This window comes from Equus quagga, chromosome 3 (assembly GCF_021613505.1).
Source record: "Equus quagga isolate Etosha38 chromosome 3, UCLA_HA_Equagga_1.0, whole genome shotgun sequence".
Taxonomy (NCBI): domain Eukaryota; kingdom Metazoa; phylum Chordata; class Mammalia; order Perissodactyla; family Equidae; genus Equus; species Equus quagga.
Window position 1 is genome coordinate 77782576 of NC_060269.1, and position 14376 is coordinate 77796951.

The window sequence follows — 14376 nt, forward strand, 5'->3', positions numbered from 1 at the left end:
AAACTCAGATGTCATTAGGGTCGTCAAGGCTCCCTGATGAGAGATAAGGATGAATAAAGCATTTTTGACTTTTAGAGAATGTTTTGAGTCTGTGATGTCATCAGCTTCTCCCATGCTTGATAGCAATTTGTTCCTCACATTATAGTCTGCTTAGTGCACACATCTTATTCGGTCACTGCTCACCCTGCACAAAGCCAGGAAGTGCAGAGAAAGGACACAAGACGTAGGCTCCTGACCTTATGGTGACGCTGGTTTAGACTCTTCCGCATCTTTCGGATGGCCACTTGTGCCTATTTCATGAAGAATCGGCATCACTGTGCTGATTTCATCAGTACCATTTCAGTACTTTCATCTTAAGTACTGAACCTAAAAGGGTTGAGGAGTAATGTTTTGTTCAGGATCCAAAATAAAATGATATGGATATGTTTCTGGTTATGAAATTTACAGCATGTTGATTTAAGTGGTAACTATCATCATTAAAACCGAACATTTCAAGGTGCAAATATCAAATCCATTATGGGAATATTAGCAGCACCCAAATGCGCTTCTGTCCATTGTCTGTCCAACAAAACTCTATTTAATAATACATAATAAACTATTAACAATAACTTAGTCATGAATTTTCTAGAGGTTACTACATGTGAGGGAGAGTACTAACTCCTTTTATGTATTTTTGATTTAATTTTCACAATAACTCGAGGAAACAGATATTATTCTTTCTCTTTTATGTATGAAGAAACCGAGGCTTAGAGACATTATTTTCCCTGGACCTACGACTAGTAAATGGCAGAGCCAGAAATCTGAGCAATGTTTATCTGTTTTCAAAGTCGTGTTCCTTCAAATAGATAATTATTATCTAATTCTCTAAACATTATATGCTATTATTTTTCACTCTTCTGAAAATGGCATTAAGTACTATAGGAATACAATATTTCAGGCTCTTGATAAACTAACTACAGGAAATTAAGTAAAGCACATTCTTTGTTAACAAAATTCATCTTAACTGTATTATCTATATTTAATGTGTGTGTCCTGAAATTATGAAGTCTAGAATTGGGGTCTGCCAACCATGGCCTCCTAGCTGATGCCTGTTTTTGTAAATAAAGACTTATTGGTACATGGTGATCCCATTTATTTGCATATTGTCTGTGACTGCTTTCATGATAAAACTGTGAAAGTCTCCAGAACATACCACTGTGGCATAAGGATTATTTTGAGTGGAAGACATTTGAGAGTCAAGAGATGTAAGAAAAGTCTTTTTCTGAACTCCCCTTACCTGCCTAAAAGAAGAGCCTCTCAAAAGGATTCAATTGTCATGAATCCCCTCCCCAGAGTGTCAAAACTAAGGAGGATTGTCTCCTATTAACAGAGATGAGAAGGTGGTACTGCAATAAGAAATCACCTAAACAGAAATTATTACAAAACTATCATATCTCCCATCTATTCTCCCATGGGCCAATTTATCTTTACTCAAAGTAAATTGTTTTCCCATTAATGCTCTTTATACTCCACCTCTTCCCCTATTAAGATGGTACATAAACTTCAAATTCTAACCACCTAGTTTAGCCACGTTTTTTGTGAGCTTTCCTGTGAATATACATGAATAAACTTTCTTTTTTTAATCTATCTTTTGTCAGTTTAATTCACAGGCCCCCAAGCACTGAACCTAAGAGGGTTGAGGAGAAGTTTTTCCTCCCTGACAAATGCAATGTCAAATAGTTGCAACAGAGATCCTGTGGCCCACAAAGCCTAAGACATTTGTTTCTGGCATTTCAGAGAATGTTTGCCAACCACTAGGGTGGCTGAAAGATTATTCAGAAAGGGGATATAAATCTTTACTATCTTTTAGCTAACTTAACAATAAATATGAAGTTTAAATGAAAGGACACAGCCATACTACCTACTTGCAAATAATCATGGATGATGAAGGAAATATGTAAGCATGTTTACTGCCATGTTGGCAATGTGGTCTCCAGCAATGAGAACCTAGATAGCTATTTCTTATCATAAAGGAAATTATTGCATTATTATCATAAAATTCCTATCAAATGTGCCTAATTTAAGTTCCAATCAGATATATAGTGTGTAGTGTATATGAGACACGATAAATATTAAAAGAAAACTAATCTGGAAAATCATTGTTGTTTAATTTCTATTTTTAAATATTTTCAGAGTTTGATTACTTGAAATTCTTTGTGTATGCTTTCACTCCTTTGAATTATCGTTTCAAATCTTACTCTTGTCACAATTATTTATAAACACCACATATACATGAGTATTTGCTTTTAATGCTGCATGCTTCTTCTATAGAAAGTAAAGACTTTTTTAATACTAGTGATGTTAATCTGTATTTCTATTTATGATTTTTTTCAATCACTTACACTTCTGGAAGTTCTTAACCTATCCTGTAATTTTCTGTTAATCTATGTTTTCTTGTGACATGCTATCCTTTGAAGTTTTCCAATTAACTTTTATTAACACATATAGAATTTGTGTAGGAATTTTATTAAGTGGTGTGAGCCAATACAAATACACACAGATAGTTTACTTCTTCCTTACACCAATCACCACCATCACCTCCACCAACACAACCAATAACTCACCAACTGCCATTGATAAAACAGGACCTCACTTTTCACTTCCGGAAGAAGGCAGACTGGCTAGGGACCTCAAGACCTGAGGAAGAACATAGTGGTGGTGAATGCCCTTCATTTTCCTTTTCCCTTTTGTATCCCAGACTTGGAGTAGAAGATGCTGTCAACCTAGAAACAAACTTCATCAAAATTAAAAGACGTGAATTATGCAGAATGTGTTCTCTGACCACAACGGAATCAAACCAGAAGTTAGTAACAGAAAGATAATAGGAAAATCTCTAAACACTTGGAAACTAAACATACTTGTAAATAATCCATGAGTCAAAGACAAAGACTCAAGAAACACATGGAACTCAATGAAAATAAAAACACAATATATTAAAATTTGTGTGACACAGCTAAAGCAGAATAGCTCTATAACCAATAAATAAGGAAATGTAATTCATTATTTAAACATTTCCCAAATAGAAATCTTCATGCCCAGAGGTTTCACTGGATAATTCTACCAAAGTTTGAAGAGGCAATAACAACAATTCTGTATAATCTCTTCCAGAAAATAGAAAAGGAATTCATTCTACGAAGCTAGTTTTACCCTGATACCAAAACCAGATAGTGACAGTATAAAAAAGAAAAGAAAACTACAGACCAATATCCCTCATGGAAATAAATGCAGAAATTCTTTAAAATATTTGCAAATAGAATCCAGCAATACAAAAAAAGAATTATAAATCATGACCAAGTGAGATTTATTCCAGAGATGCAATGATGGTTCAATATGCAAAAATCAATTAGTATAATCCACCATATCAATAGGCTAAAGATGAAAAATCACATGATCATATCAATTAATGCAGAAAAAGAATTAGACAAAATTCAATACCTATTCATGATAAAAACTCTCAGAAAAGTAAGGATGTAGAAAAACTTCTTCAACTTGGTAATGAACATCTACAAAACAAACAAGCAAACAAAAACACTTCCTACAGCTAACCTTATGCTTAATGGTGAAAGCCTGAATGCTTTTCCTTTAAGATCAGGAACAAGCCAGGACGTCCATTCTCACCACTCTTATTCAATAAAATGTTGGACATTCTAGCCAGCGTAAGAGAGTCAAAAAAGACAATAAAAATAATACAGATAGGAAAAGAATACTACAGTCCCTATTTTCAGATGACATGATTGTCTGCATAGAAAACTCCAAAGGATCTACAAAAAAACTACAACTAATAAGGGGGTTCAGTAGGGTCACAGTAAACAAGACAAACATCAGTTCTACTTCCATAAAGTAGAAATGAGCACATGGACATCAAAATTAATAGCATAAGTCCATTTACAATTGCCTCCAAAATTAAACACTTAGGTATAAATCTAAGAAAACTTGTACAGGACTGGTAGGCTGAAAACTACACAAGGCTGATGAAAGAAATCAAAGAAAATCTAAATAAGTGGGGAGACATATTGCGTTTGTGGATTGGAAGACTCAACATACTAAATATGTCAATTCTCCCAAAATTGATATACAGGTTTCATGCAATTTCTATCAAAATCCCAGTGAGCTTGTTTCTTGTAGATATTGACACGAGTATTCTAAAGTTTGTATGGAAAGCAAAAGAACTAGAATAAGATAATTTTGGAAAAGAAGAATAATGTGGGAGGAATCACAACCTAATTTGAAGACATTATTTGATGCAGTAATCAAGACTGCTTATATTGACAAAAAAAATAGACACATAGATGAAAAAGAACAGAAAGTCCCAAAGTAGCCCCACACAAATATGCCCAACTGATACTTGAGAATGGTGCAACAGCAATTCACTGAAGAAAAGATTGTTTTTCAAAACAGGTGCTGCAGCAGTGGGACATTCACAGGCTAAATAAATACATACATAAATAAAGGAAACTTAATAAAAAAATTAACTCAAAATGGACCATAGACTTAGCTGTAAAATGTAAAACTATATCACAAAAAAAAAAAAAATAGGGGAGAATTTTTAGGATCTAGGGCTAGACAAAGAAATCTTAGACACAGTCTTAGTACAACCCGTAAAGGGAAAAATGATCAACTGGACTTGAGAATTAAAAACATTTGCTCTGCAAAAGACCTTGTTAAGACAATGAAAAGGCCAGCTACAGACTGGGAGAAAATATTTGCAAATCACACATTTAACAAAGGACTATTATCTAGAATATATAAAGTTTAGACATGCATTGTATTTCCCATACACTATATACTATATTTTCAATATTTCAAATACTATATTTTAAAATCTCTTTGCAAGTAACTTTTTTCCTGTATGTTCATATTCCTCTTAAAGTGTAGTATACAGAATTTAAGGAATTGTTATTTTGATGGATGTACTTTAAGATCCTATTAGTTGGGTTCTACATCCAGTCCCTGGGGATTTGTGGTGTCAGCCTTCAAACTGGCTTCAGATCACACAGGACTTTTCTGTGTATAGATTGCAGGAAACTGGGATCTAAATTCGTGGATGATCACACATGAAGGAACATGGCAAAAGTCTAATTCATAATTCTTATTTGCATAGTCCCACTTCCCAAGGACCTTCCAAAGACTAACAGGAAAGTAATGATAGTGAAAGAAACCTAATTTGGAAACCATGGAGGCATTTAAAGATGATTTTTTTTATTTGGTTTTGTTTTCATTTTTTTGCAGGTTTAGAGGACCTAGCTAGAAAATTAACAGGAGAGTATAAGGATCACAGGAAAAAGATGACAGACAAAATGGATTGTTCCGAATTCAAAGAATTTTCCTAAGACAATAGATTGTAATGAGTAAAAGCAGATTTCCAAGTTCTGAGTTTAAGTACAGTAAAATTAATATTCAAAATTTCCAATATTGTCCTATAAATAGCTAGAAATTACCTCAGACTTATAGTGAGAGTGACTACGTCATTTCTTCCTGAAACCAGAACATTTTAAGAGTGAATGAATGAGCTCTGGGTAATTGTTCTTGGGCAGTAAGCATAAACACAGATTGCTCCAGCCAAACAAACACATATGGTCATGCCTTCAGTGAACACTGAACTCAGAGAGAATCACTGAACGCAATCATGTTTCAAGTTTTTGTTTAATTGCTTGCTTTCTTTGATTTCTTTCTCTGTTGTTCTTGCCTTTCCGACTGCTTGGAATGTTTTTCCCTCAGATTTCCACATGGCTGACTCCTTGTTATCATTGAAATCTTAGCTGTAATAGTGTTACCACACAAAGGGCACGATCTGCTCGCCACAAGACAAAAGCCAATCATCAAGAGGCAAGATGGTGGCAGAGAAAGGGCATTTTATTACAGCTTGCTAGCAAGAGGGAAGATGGCCGACTAATGTCCAAAAGAACCATCTTAAGAGGGGCACAGACTCTTGAAGGAGTCATATACGCCAGTGGGTTATAGGGGAGGGGTTAGGAATATTGACCCTCCGGTGTTACAGACTGGGAGTCGCCACACCAGATCTTTCAGTTTCATTGATGATGGCTATCAGCATAGACTCTCTGGGGGGTCATCACATTCCTACGGAACTTAAAAGAATGAAGTTATAGTTTTATTGCAGGTGGAAGGTATCTGCACTAGCAGGGATCATAAAATCTATAGAACAGGTGGATCTCCTGGAGGGTACAAATCCAGCTGGGTTAGTCAGAGGTCATTCAAAGTTATGACATGGTCTCTTTTCTACAATATGGCTTCCCTTGTGTCAACCTTGTGTTGAGCCAGTTTCAATAGCTCATTTTTTAAAAGCCCTTTCCTGGAGCATCTTATCTAATGCCACCCACCCAACTGCCTACCCACACCAACATATCATTCCATGGTTTTCTTCTCTCCATTGCTACAATCAGGATCTGAAATTATCTCAGTAATTTATTTCCTTGTTAATTGTCTGCTGCTCCCATTCAAATGTAAGCTCCATGAGAAAGGGACCTTCTAACTATCTCATACATTGTCAAATATTTAGAATTTGGAAGAATTTCTGGCTAAATGAAAACGTTTTATTGAGTGGATGAACAAAGAACTAACAAACCAGCATTGCCAGCTTATATTGGTGTTTAGATCTGGAACTAGAAAGAATGGGAAATAACTTGAATTTAATGTGTAGATTACTTGAAATTTCTATGTTACTATAATTTCATGGTTTTGGAAAATGTAAAGGTTTGCTTCCATGTTAACTAGATTTAAGAAGTTGGGGTCAGGGGCTGGCCAGGTGGCACAGCGGTTAAGTTTGCACGTTCTGCTTCTCGGCAGCCTGGGGTTCTGCAGTTCAGATCCCGGGTGTGGACATGGTACCATGAGGCACGCCATGCTGTGGCAGGTGTCCCACGTATAAAGTAGAGGAAGATGGGCACAGATGTCAGCTCAGGGCCAGCCTTCCTCAGCAAAAAAAAACTAGGAGGACTGGCAGTAGTTAGCTCAAGGCTAATCTTCCTCACAAAAAAAAAAAGAAGAAGAAGTTGGGGTCATTTGAATAAAAGACACAGATTGTGGTTTAGGGTGGAACATCCTACAGTTTCCATATTCAATATGCTCACATTATAAGTTATCTTCAATTCTTACGTCACATTATGGCAGACGAAAATAATCACAGAAATTGTATATGAGGGATTCCAAAGATGAGTGCCTTCCACGTGAAGATTTTTACAATAATGAAAATCATTCTGCCTTGGTAGGTAGGTAAAGAAATGGCCAAGTGTATGTCATACCAAGAGGGAGATTTAATTTTAAGTTTGTATATACCAGGATGTTTCTAAGTGAGTTTTATCAATACACAATTACAATGCTGAAACTCCTTTATCATCTACTATAGTGGGAGACAACTGGAAGTTCTAATTTGCAGATCCCTCTCTTCTCTTTTTGAACATGGTACATAAATAATTCTACAGAACTGTCCCTATTATCTCAATATTAATTGCATCGAAATTTCTTGACAAGCACATTATATGCCATTGAAAGACAGGGAAAACAACCCAAATCTCTCTGAGATGGATTCATTTTTCAGGAGTCTTTGCCTCTTTTTCAAATTAAACATATTAGAAAGAATAAACTCATAAAATACTACTTATAATTTGAACGAGAAAATAGCTATTCTTTAACTGAAACTTTTTTATAGATTACAGAATTCTTAAAACAGCTATAAAATAAAAATTATTAGAAATAAGCTTCATTTTTTTATATGACATTAACTGTCTGGCTTGGTTTAAATGCAGCAAAAGAACTAGAACTCTGCATAAACAAGGTAGGCAAGATTCAACATTTGAAGGATATTGAAAGGGCAACCTCTCTAAAAATCTTTTATGCCCTGTTGTCCTTGCTTCCCCCAATTTTTTTCTTTGTCCCTAAAATAGTACTTTCAGTTAAAATTTTATTCACAACCTGTCTTTGATAAGAGCTTGTTATTTCTCTCTGCATTTTTCTCCCTAGCCCTCCCTTTCCACGCTTACTCTCTTTCCTACATTATTAATAAAAGTATTTTAGGTTGCAAGTCTTCAGTGAATCCCTGGTGACATCTTTGTAAACAGTATTTTAAAGCTTATTTCTAGGTCTTAGTTAAATGTTATTAAGTCTTTAGGGAAAGTAGCAAAAATGCTTGGTGGCACAGAGTTAGAATCTTTTAAATAGGAGGAAATTTCCAGTTACAAATAATTAACAGGAAAAATGCTTTTGATTCCTGACAAGATGATCTAGCATGGCTGCTGGCTTACCCCTTAAACACCCAACCAGAAATAGAAAATAAAATGACACTGACAGATTCGATAACTTGAGACAAATGAGGATAGAGAAGACGTTTGGGACCACATCTGCAATGGAGACACTGGGAGTTGAGACCGAAAGTGAATTGGATGCCTCAGACCGGGTGAGAGCTTTAGAATTGTGCCTTCTCTCTCCCTTACTTAACCATGGGGGAATAATTGCCTGTTTCTGTGCTATTCTGAGACAGAAAAACAGTGGTAGCATAGTAGAACCACCCAGAAGTGAAAGGGTAACATCAGTATGGTGCTGGGGGCCAGGTGAGGAGGAGAGCAGATAGTGTCCAGAGCAAGAAGGTGGGCAATCTGAGAATTTTCTTCTCCTCACTCTGTCTAAGTAAGTTTAACTGAGAAAAGCAGCTTAGGGCAAAAAAAGAGGCCAGGGATCAAAAAGATATGCTGGGAAAATATCATTTCAAAGAAAAGCTGTGATACTGATTTTAAATTTAACCAAAATAGAATCTAAAAGAAGAATATCATGTTGGTCAAGGTATGGGAATTTTTGCTTGAGGCAGGGTAACCTTATGAGGGGAGTGTGGGAGGAGAGTGGACCAGAGGTGGCTGAACAGGTTCTAATAGCAGAGACTCTCTTCCCTGAGATGGGTCCCTCATATCCACACACTAACTCACAACAGGGCCAAAATCTCTGTGCCACGTTTGTCTCTTCCCCTAAGTGACTAATAACCAGTCAATGTAGCTAATACACCCAGAGGAATATATGCCCACAAGAAAATAGTAGCTTATAAATGGAGAATATATTAATTGAAATAAAGAAATAATTAGATAGGTTCGTGAGTTAATGCATTTATCCAATAAATATTTGTTCATTTTTATCATGTTAAAGGACAGCATAAAAAAAGGAAGAGACAGCTCACAGGATGGGAGAAAATATTTGCAAAACATATACCTAATTATTAAGCCATACATGTGATAGACTACATAAGCAACTCTTAAAATTCAATAACCAAAGACAAATAACCAAATTAAAAGATGGACAAAGGATCTAAATAGACTTTTCTTCAAAGAAGACATACAAACAGCCAATAAGCACGTGAAGAATGCTTAACATCATTAAACATCAGGAAAACACAAATTAAAATCAGTTCACAGACACTAGGATGGCTATAATCAAAAAGATAATAATAAATGTTGACAAGGATGTGGATAAATTGGAATCATCATGTTTAGCTGGTGGGAATGTAAAAGGTGCAGGCACTTTGGAAAAGAGTCTGGCAGACCATTTAAACATGGAGTTTGCATATAACCCAAGAATTTCACTCCTAGGTATATATCCAAGAAAAATAGAAACACATCCACACAATAAATTTGTACATAAATCTTCTTAGCAGTACTATTCATAATAGACAATAAGTGGAAATAACACAAATGCTTATCAACTGATGAATGGATAAATAAAATGTGGTATACCCACACAATGGGATATTATTCACTGATACAAAGAAATGAAGTATTAATACATATTACAACATAACCTTGAAAATATTATACCAAGTAAAGGAAGCTAAGCACAAAAAAACACATATATGATTACATTTATATGAAATGCCAGAATAGGTGAATCTGTAGAGGCAGAAAATGCATCAATGGTTGCCTAGGGCTGAGGAGTTGGAAGGAAATTGAAAGTGACTGCTAATGGGTATGGAGTTTCTTTTTGGGGTGATGAAATGTTTTAACATTGATTGTGGCAATGGTTGCACAACTGTGAACATATTAAAAGCCATCGAATTGTATACTTTACAAAGGTGAATTGTATGGTATGTGCATTACATCTAAATAAATTTATTTTTTTTATAAAAAAGCACTAAGAAGAATGGATGAAGCCAAAAAATAAGTTAAAGACTTGGGAGATTAGGTTGTGAAATTGTCACAGAGGCATTAGGATCATTAGGAATGGATAAAAAGATGGGAATGCCTTTTAAGGTATGGAAGATTGATTCAAAAATGTCAATATCCAGGTATTGGAATATAGATGAAGAGAGTAAGAATTCTTATGTGGGCATAGGGGAAGGGGAGGGTAGAAAAAGAAGGAGGTGAGAATATGCAAAGATACTTGTTTCATGGGAAGAGATAGCTCAACCAACTAAGAGGAGAATAAACACAAATTGAGCATTAATAAGTTATCAATAACCATCAGGAGAATCCAAATCATTGTATAATTCAAACTGTTAGTAAAAACAATGGTATTTCTAAGGGGAGGGAGGAAAGGAGAAAACAGAAACAAAAACAAAAGGTAGAAAGAAAACACGAAATAAGATGTCAAAAATAAATCCCAATGAAAGAATAATTACAATAAACAAATGCAGGTTAGATTTCACAGTCAAAAAGCAGAGACTCTCATATTGGATGTTAAATCAAAAGCATGATGCTGCAATATATTTATCAGGAGAGATAGATTTAAAATTATAGAATGAAGAAGAGAGGCTGGAAATGAAGGATGAGCTTAAGTTCAGCTGTAACTCCCATATTTCTTTTAAAACTTGTTATTTGACATTGGGTTTTGTCTCAGACTTTGGAAGAGCAAATGAATGACTTCTCAATTCAGTATCATTCTACCATCCCAAAACTTGTGCATGAATAATAATCACATGTTGGCGTATGTTACCTTTGTATCTGTCCAGGAAAAAATTTCAGAAGCACCACGAGGTATGGTGTCTAGATAAATTATTAAATCTAAATATTCACTTTGGCATGCTAGATGCAACTTGGAGTGAAAATTCCACCATACATAAAAGTGATTTTGGAGCTGTCTTGATTTATATTTATGTAAGATTTTCAACCAAGATGAAACATCAGATTTTACATATCTAAAAGACTGCTTGAGGGAAATGCATTCTTTAATACCAGCTTGACAGAACTTATTAACAATGAATTGTTGCTTACATAAGAAGTAGTGTGGCTTGTGCTACCCGCTGAAATTTCTCCACCTTGATAGTTCAGCTCCTTCTTCATGATCCCAGCTGCACAGGTGTTCTTGTCATTTTATATCAGGGAAGATCAGAGTCAATTTTATTGTCTGTCATCTATCTATCTATCTTGGTGGTCTAGTGATTAAGATTGAGTGCTCTCCCTGCCACGACCAGGTTCATTTCCTGGTCAGAGAACCACCCCACCTGTCTCTTGGTTATCATACAGTGGCTGCTGCGTGTTGCTGTGATGCTGAAAGCTCTGCCACCAGGATTTCAAATACTAGTAGGGTCACCCACGGTGGACAGGTTTCAGTGGAGCTTCCAGACTAAGACAGACAAGAAAGGAGAACCTGGCCACCCACTTCTGAAAAAATTGGCCATGAAAACCCTGTGAACAGCAGCAGAGCTTTGTCTGATAGAGCACCGGAAGGGGAGAGGAGGCAGCAAATGACTGGGCAGGGCTCCACTCTGCCATACGCAGGGCCACTAGGAGTCGGGATCAACTCAGGGGCACTAAAAAAAACAAAATCTATCTATCTATCTTCTATCTATCTACATTTTATATGCAACAATATTAAATATAGATTTTTAAGTATTCAGAAATCTTATTCAAAAAGAGCATGAAACTTATGTTTGTGAAATTGCATAAATTATATTTTTACCACTTTGTCTAAACCTGGATTTGAAAATGTGACGAGTTTTTACTTTGGTAAAATAACTTATTGGTTTTACTATCGACAACTGAAAAAACCTGCTGTTGGACACCCTTGCTTCTCCATGGGCCTCGGTGGAAAACGGACATCGATTGCAGTATCCCACGTCTGTGGGATTGCAACTACAGGAGAAAAAAAAATGAAAGAAAAAAGAAAATGATGTAAATAAAAGATACAGAATGAGGTTAAAAGAAGCATGCCAGACATAGCGAGGTCCAAAGAAACATGATACAAAATTAACAACAATGAATTTACAACTAGATAAAATGAAAACATTTCTTCTAAAATATATGTCAAAATTCGCATGAGAAGATAAAAAGCACTCGAACATATCAAAACCACTAAAGAAGTTAAAATGGTAAGAATTTAAGGGGTAAACCTTATCAGAAGACATCCTATGCAAAAGACTCCAGATGGAGACAGCTTTATATACAATATCTAACATGTACTATCCACCAAAATTTCCACGAAAATATCACCCCTGTCTTGTAGTTGTTCCATCTTGTGACTGCGTGGCTGGAAGTGGGCCACTGCAGCTCCCCATAGCACAGCCACCTTTAAGACAAAGAAAAGGAGAAATGGAGAGCTAGGCATGTTGCTCTTCTTCTCTGGTGAATGAGAGTTCTCTCAGAAGCCTCCTCAGCTGACTTCCTCGTTAACTCCTGTTTGGGTGGAATCAGATCACAGGGGCGCACCTGGCTATAGGCAGAGTCAGAAAAACAGGAACACAGCTGCTTTGATTTACTTTGATCAGTAGTTCTCAAGGTGTGATCTGGGAACTCGCTCTTTTCAGGAGTTCTAAAAGGTCAAAACTATTTTCGTGATAATACTAAGATGTTGCTTGTCTCTTTCACTCTCATTTGTTTTCACAAGCGTCCAGTGGAATTTCCAGACTACCTGATACGTGATCATCATAATGTTAATGTTCTGGTGGCTATGGAATGTATCTTCATGCATTTTTGTGTTTTAACATTTCTCAGTAGACTAAAACCACATAAATAAAAGCTCATTGGGGTCTTCAGTACTTTTTAAAAGTGTAAAAGGGCCTGAGAAAAAAGGCTTGAAAACTGTTGGCTTAAACTAATCAAGATTCTTGAACTCTTAGGAAATAAATTGGAATTTTATTAGCAAAGAAGATGTAGGGTTTGATACTGAGGGAGCTAAGGATGCCTGAACAGTCTACATAAGAAAACAAAATTATAGGACTACTCAACTCAAAAAGAGACATTTCCTAAATGACCTGTTAGAAAACTAACTATAACACTATATTAAAAATCAATATATTATGGCCCAGTAGGATTTATTTCTGGAATGCATAGGTGGTTCATCAGAAAATGTGTTAATGCAATTTAACACATAAATGGTCTAAATTATTAAAATTTTATGATTACCTCAATATCTGTGATAAAGTCCAAAATAAATTTTATAATAAAAAAGGGGTATTTACTAAAGCATTTTAAGCGAACATCATGCTACATGCATTTTTTAAGATCAGAAACAAAATAGCATTCTTTTTTTTTTTTTGAGGAAGATTAGCCCTGAGCCAACATCTGCTGCCAATCCTCCTCTTTTTCCTGAGGAAGACTGGCCCTGAGCTAACATCTGTGCCCATCTTCCTCTACTTTTTATATGTGGGACGCCTGCCACAGCATGGCTTGCCAAGTGGTGCCATGTCTGCACCTGGGATCCAGACTGGCAAACCCCAGGCCACCGAAGTGGAACATGTGAACTTAACCGCTGCACCACCAGGCCAGCCCCCAAAATAGCATTCTTTAGCACTGAAACTGTACAATTTAGGTCTGGCTAAAATATATACGGACTGAAAAATATTTCTTATTTTCAGATGATATGATTATCTATCATCACAAAGAACAACAGAATCAACAGATTATTAAAGCTAAAAGGAGAGATGTTGAAAGCAAAAAATCTTACAAATATTGTTAGTATTTTTCTGATCTAGTGGTAAGCAACTAGAAACTATAACTAAGAACACAGAAACTGGCCAGGGTCAACTTAAGAAATTTGACTTTTGGTCTCTTGTTCTTGCTGTGGCTATTAAGAGAGAGCTAATATGTCATTTCATGAATAGTTATTGATAAAAATAGCAAAATACCATCCTTGGTGATTAGCATACAAAATTGTCGAAAAGACATAATATCAGCCTTGCTTCAAAGGAACGGCCTGGTAAAATGAGGATGCTATGTACCGAACAGGGTAAGTTTGCCTGCTTATATCTCATACAATAATAAAACACATTTTTCTTAACATTATTGCTTTAGAAACTGCTTTTGACTCAAGACGAACAAAGTAATATATTTATTTGCCTGTTGAGAATATTAGTAATTCTTTTTAAAAAATATGTGTCTCATTATTTGACATCAATTAAGCATTCAC